Genomic DNA, 7,137 nt, shown 5'->3' on the forward strand with positions numbered 1-7,137 from the left:
ATCTCTGGTATCACGTGTCCTCACCATCTGTGCAAGAATAGAAGACAGAAGTTTAGAATTTTGGTATAAAATTTCTCGCACGACAAGGAAATAAAATGAAGTGGAATTTTCCTAACAGTTACATAGCCTCTCGTAGATAAGTACAGACATCTCCGTACCGATCCACGAGACTCTAATAAACCGACTTGTGATTCATGACTCCTATGAACCTAAAGCTCTGATACCAACTTGTCACGATCCAAGCTCGCCCTCTGTGAACTGTCATGACGACACCTAGTCTCTACGACTAGGTAAGCCTAACAATTGCAGAAAAAGAAACAAAATGCAAAAAACACCAATAAAACTGAAGATAAGAAAATATAGAAATGTTTAAAATTCCGCTCGGCATATACTAATACAAGATAGCAAAACTAAACAACTTCCCAAAACCCGGAATCTCATGAAATCACAAGTTGTTGAATAACTACAAGTGTCTAACTCCAGAATATCTAAACAAACATAAATACAGAAGGGCTAATACTATAATAGAGAATGGAAAGGGACTCCTCGGTCTATAGACGCAGAAGATATACCTCGAAGTCTATGGAGAATCACCTTGCCTCAACGGTAGTAGGGCTGAGTCGAAGTACTTGGATCTGCACATGAAAAACATGCACAGAAAGGGCATGAGTACACCATGTTGGTACTCAGTAAGTGCCTAGCCTCACCTCGATAGAGTAGTGACGAGGAAGGTCAGGGCCCTACTGATTATAGCTGAAAAACGAGGTAAAACAGTATAAAATACGACAATATAATTAAATGCTAACATTATGAAGTAACACAGGATAATAAGAATAACAACTGTAATAGAGACAAAATAATCATACAAGGAATACAACTCAACATAAAGATAACAATCAGGGATCTCTTAATATCCTCAATATATATGCTGGGGATCTCTGGGTATCCCGAGGATCTCTTAGTATCCTCAATATATGTGTTGGGGATCTCTTAGTATCCTTAATATACATGCTAGGGATCCCTCAATATCCTGCACTATATTCCAAATCAACATATATGTGCAGGGGATCTCCTTGAATACAAATCCGTAGTCCCAAAGTAAACAGGTAAGGGGATCTCCCGGAATACCGTCCCGTAGTCCCAAAGCAAACACACAGAAGCAATCTGACCTCAAAATCTTGATCAAAATACTAAAATTAGGTCTAAGAACATTTCCAATTTTTCTCCAAACTTTCACCCCAAATTCGAATTTAAAGGATGAACTTAAGCATAGATTAGTGGAAGTTAATCAAAACCGAGTAAGAATTACTTACCCAAAACACCCAGGTGAAAACCCCTGTCAAAATCGCCAATCATGTGCTCCTAAATCAATTTCTAAGGTTTTGAGACTAAACCCTCGATTCTGCCCTTTTTTGACAAGTGAAACTGCATCTACGGCCCTTGGACCGCACCTGCGGTCCCGCTTTTGTAAAGACCAAGTCACATTTGCGACTTTTCATTAAACCCAAATTTCCGCTTTTGCGACTGCCTTTCAGCACCTGCGGTCTCGCAGGTGCGTTCCACTTTTCGCACCTGCGGTTTCTGGAGCTTGGACCAAATTTTTCTCACCTAGCCGCTTCTACAGTCCCACACATGCAGGTGTGGTTATGATAGGTTCAGTAATCAGATTTTCTGCCTAAGTCCGAAATCAATTTCCGTTAAGCACCCGAAACTCACTCAAGGCCCCTAGGACCTCAACCAAATCTACTAACAAATCCTAAAACATCATTCAAACTCGTTCCAACATTCGGAACGCTCAAAACAACATCAAAATATCAATTTAACATCGGATTCAAGCCTAAGAACTCCAGAAACTCTCAAATTATACTTTCAATCAAAAAGTCTATCAAACCTCGTCCGAATGACCTGATATTTTGCAAACACATCACATTCAACACTAAGGAGATATTCCAACTTCTGGAATTCCATTCCGGACCCGATATCAAAATCTCACTGTCGAACCGGAAACTTAAAAAATTCAACTTTTGGCATTTCAAGCCTAAATAAGCTACAGACCTCCAAAACACAATCCGAACACGCCCCTAAGCCCGAAATCACCCATCGGAGCTAACGGAACCGACATAATTCCGCTATCTTCATATTGCTCCGTCTACAGTCCAAAATCCAAAACTTAAGCTCTCATTTAGGGACTAAGTACCCCAAAACTCTTCGAAACTCCAGATAAATCCTCCTGATAACTCACAATAGCAGAAACAAGCACGGAGAATGCAATTAATAGGGGATCGGGGCGTTAATCTTTAAAACGACTGGCCAGGTCGCTACATGAGAACTCTCTACAAAACAACATAGGGATCAAGCAACCTCAGGACCCCCCCGCAGGAGATGACCTACCTGATTTGCCTCAAACTGACATCTCTCTATAGCTTTCCACAGTCACAACTACTACGCAATCACTTAACCTTCCTTAGTTCGAACTCAGAACAAGACATGAAAATCTACTTCACTCCATAATTAAACAACATGAAAGATCCCTCAGCACGCCCACAACTTGATCCATTACGTCAAATCAAGACATAAATCAAGTACCCAATAGTCCTTTTTACATCAAGCAAACTCTTCTCGCCACATTCAAACTATATGAATAGATTTTGCAGACACATCATATTCATCCTGTATCCATCTAGCCGCTCATCGAGCCACAGATTCCACTCATAAGGACACTACCAGACGTATATGTCCAAAAGCATATGCTCACATAACCGAATCCCCGTGCTCAAGCTACAGTCAAAACTCGGCCTCAAGTCCTCCAAACTGTCCCATCATTAGCACACCTAAATTACATTTCGCGCCTCAACCAGTGGATCACAAGCCGTCGATGCATAGTCGATACCGAGCACTCATGTGAGCATACAAATGCGTGTAAGGAACTCAAAGAGTTATGCTTCAAGCTGAATCAATGCCACACGATAAGGAATAAAAGATGGGAAGTATATCCTAATTCTATTGAAATATGAATCACGTCCGGTGATACTAATACTTATATATTAACCATGCAAAGAATATTAGATTGTTTGCATTAACATATATATAATTCTAGGATGACAAAATAAAAAAGGAAAAAATGCATAAGTACCCCCTGACCTATATCCGAATTCCCAACTATACACTTTTTCTTTGCGGGAATCCTATTACTCCCCTAAACTTATTTTAAATGGAGTTATTTGCACCATTAACGCTGTCGTGGCAGAGTGTGTGTATTTCAAAGGGAGAGTGAGAAGCAAGAAAAAACGATTTTCAAATTATTTTTTATTCTTTTTTACCATTTTTCTTACTTTTTTTCCTTTTCCTTTTCCTTTTCCGTTTCCTTTTTCTTTTTCTTTTTTCTTTTACTTTTTTTTCGTTTCTTCTCTAATTCCGGCGGATATTCATTCATCGACGACTTTGTCTAACCGTTTTTCTTCTATTTTTTCTTTTCACACACAAATTAAACTCTCAAAAAGATCTATTCATAAGCAAAGCAAAATACACTCAGATTTGGGGGAAAAAATTCATCATCGAAAAACCTTCCCACGCCGGAAAAAAATGAAGTATTGAAATTTTAACTGGAAAAAGTTTTCTCAGCTTATATTCGTTTTTATTTCTTTTACTCTTCCTCCCACACATAAATTACACTTTCAAGAAAAATTTATATATATATATATATATATATATATATATATATATATAAAACAAAACACACTTAGATCGGGATAAAAATCTATCGTTGGAAAAAGAAATTCACCGAAAAAAATGGTGTTTGTGAAATTCCGACGACCACCATTTTATGCCGCTGGTGACCAAAACAAAAAGAAAGAGAATTAAATAACCAAAAAAATGATAATAATAAGAAAGAAGAAAAATGGATAAGAAAAAGAAGAAAGAATAAAAAAAGTACTAAAAATACATGTGGGGGTGCGTGTAGCTCACCATTTGCCAAGAATTTGGTTGTCAGCTTTAAGGGTACAAATAATTACATTTAAAATAAGGTTAGGGGGTAATAGGATTCCCGCAAAGAAAAAGTGTGTAGTTGAGAATCCAGGTATAGGTTAGAGGTACTTATGCATTTTCCCAATAAAATAATTTTTATAATGCATATACGCTAAAGATCATCTTATCTTGGTAAGAAAAATATTGTTGATGGCTCTGGCTATTATACAACCACCAATAGTTGCCATGAGATCTTTCTTATATTTTTGTAGTGCCAATAGTTTCATTTGACTACCTTCAGCATTTCATCATCCATGAAAGAAATATATTTCTTGCGACTATTATTATACATGAACATTCAGCTTACGCGTTAAAATGTTTCTACAGCATGATACTTCATATTTATAAGAGAAGGAAATTGGAATTGGAAGTCTATGCAAGGTCATGATTCTATTGCACAATGTTAAATTGTCCAAGTGGATAATACATTTAATAGTTGACTTCAAAATCCTAAAAATTAGATCTATCCCTAAATATACCGCAATTCCGGTCGTGATGGCACCCAACACGATGCTAGGCAAGCCCGACCAATTACCACTCACAATCCCTTCTTATTAGAATTCATTACCAATTTTCAGAAATAGATACCAATTTAATATAAGTAGAAGTCTGAAATAAAAGATTGAAATATGTGGAAGGCCATAATGAAATCTCTACAAATGCCCAATGATCTGGTGTCACAAGTTTGAGCCTCTAATACAAGGTTTCAACAGCCTAATGCAGAAATATGTCTAAAATGCAAAATAGTAAAGAAAGATAGAGGGAGAAATCGGGTTTACGGACGCCATGCAGCTACCTCGATAACTCCAATGAAAAACTGAACGGCAGGAAAGCTTGCTCTACATCTCAGGGACACCTGTACCTGCACACATGGTGCAGGGAGTAATGTGAGTACTCCGACCCAGTGAGTAATAACAATAAATAATGGATGACGGTATGAAATCACGTAAAGACACTAAGCAGTTCTATATCAAAGTAGTAAAACCATTTAAAGAGCAAGTAGTAAAGAAAATTGAATGAAACTCTTTGAACCAGGTGAAAACAGGTAGTTTGACAGGCATTAATCCAGTATAAATCCGCTCCTCGAGCATTTCTGTTTATTTACTTATTTCTTACCCTCAATACTCAATTCATATACTTCTCACAATAACTGAAATTGAACATATATATATATACCGATATATATATATATACCATTGCGACGTGCAGTCCGATCCGTATATCGTTGTGGCACACAGCCCGATCCATAATAATAATAGTCAGCTGCGCTCACTGGGGGTGTGCAGACTCGGGAGGGGCTCCTACACCCCAAGCGCTATATTGTTGCAGCGTGCAGCCCAATCCATATATATATTTATATATTTACTGCGGCGCACAACCCGGTCCATATAAGTATTTGTTGCGGTGTGCAGCCTGATCCAATATCATATATAATATCCTCACTATTGGGTCCTCAACCCCTCTCAGTCATTATAATCACAGACTCTCGGGCACAATAATATAAGGTAAGGATCTCAGCCCACATATTTCTTTCATTTATGATTAACATTTCATAACCCGGTTCATATCATTTTTAAACAATTAGAAACATGACTGAGGATATGATTTTTAGCAAATAAGTGAGGAAAACCAGTCAAAAATCCCATAAGGGTTCTACAGGTCGGCACAAGGCCCCAAACATGGCAACTAGCCCAAGTCATGATGACAATACATAAGTCTCATTCAAAATGTAGTGAAAATATCAATTGGGATGGACCAAGTCATAATCTCCAGTAGCAATGAACCCCACGCTCATAACGCAGCATGTGTCTCATCACAGTATAGCACTACGCTGTGCAAAATCCGGGTTTTCAAACCCTCAGGACATCATTTAAAATTATTACTCACCTCGAACCGGCTAATTCTTTAGCTCGCGATGCCTTTGCCCCTCAATTGGCCTCCACGCGCGTTGAATCTATCCAAAATAAAAATAAATACGTCATAATATGCTAAGGGAACAAAGCCCAAGCAAAAACAATCAAAAAACATGAAAAATCCCGAAATTAGCAAAATCCGAGCCTTGGGCCCACTTCTCGAAATTCAGAAATTTTTACATCAACGGGTTCCTTATCTCCCCACGAGTTCATACATACCAAAAGTTCTCAAATCCAACCCCAAATGGTCCTCCAAATCCCCAATCAAAATCTCAAAATCTCAAGCCCTATTTCTTCCATTTTTAGCAAGAATTCAATGATTTTCTAGGTGGATTTCATAATATAAATGAATTTTAGGTCCGAAAGTCTTACCTCCAAACGTTTCTCCATGAATCCCTCTTCAATCTCCTTCAAAAAGCTCTCAAAATGATCAACTATGGGTGAAAAATGGACCCAAATCGCGGACAAAAAGACATAAAAACATTCTGCCCAGGCTTCATCGAGGTGTACCTTGCGCTGTAAAGGTTGTACATCCTCTTACCATTTTCCCAGCTGTACATCTTCTGTTAAAATGCCTATAACTCCTTGTGGAAATATCCAAATGACAAACGATTTAAATATTTAAAAACTAGACTCGAAGATCTTTCATTTAATAGGTTACACACCGTATAACGCTTTATATATTCCGAGATATGAGCTTCTAAAGTGTATCAGAAAATTCTGTCAAAACTGATCCATCAGCCATATTCGATCCATCATTACTTTCTAATAGAATATCCAAATCCTGAATGGTTGAACTTTCTGGAAACTAGAATGCAAGGGATACAACTTTCATGTTTTGCACTTTTTCTGATTCCTTATATATTGCTCGATATGAGCTTCCAAACTAGGCTTCTCACACCCGAATTTTTTTGGTGCACACCTGAAGCTCAAAAAAAAAAAGCAACTTTTCCAAAAATGAAATAGTCCGTTTAACCACCCGAAACTCACCCGAGGCCACTGGGACCTCAACCAAACATGCCAACATATCCCATAATATTATTCAAACTTTTTCCAACCCCCGGAACACTCAAAACAACATCACAACACCAGATTCGCATCGGATTCAAGCCCAAGAATTTCAAAATCTTCTAAATCACTATCTTGATAAAAAAACCCAACCAAACCACGTCCGAATGACATGGAATTTTTCACACAT

General features: G+C 37.9%; 1 long non-coding RNA gene across 1 annotated transcript; it reads right to left on the bottom strand.

Moving 5' to 3' along the window:
• Positions 1-4,776: 4,776 nt before the first annotated feature.
• On the bottom strand, positions 4,777-6,367 carry LOC138884695 (uncharacterized). The gene is made up of 3 exons (XR_011404736.1): positions 6,312-6,367; positions 5,914-5,980; positions 4,777-4,888 (listed from the first exon to the last, which is right to left on the bottom strand). It is a non-coding gene; the product is annotated as an uncharacterized lncRNA (long non-coding RNA).
• Positions 6,368-7,137: the final 770 nt, after the last annotated feature.

The sequence above is a fragment of the Nicotiana sylvestris genome, unplaced genomic scaffold (assembly GCF_000393655.2).
Source record: "Nicotiana sylvestris unplaced genomic scaffold, ASM39365v2 Un00045, whole genome shotgun sequence".
NCBI classification, from domain to species: Eukaryota; Viridiplantae; Streptophyta; class Magnoliopsida; order Solanales; family Solanaceae; genus Nicotiana; species Nicotiana sylvestris.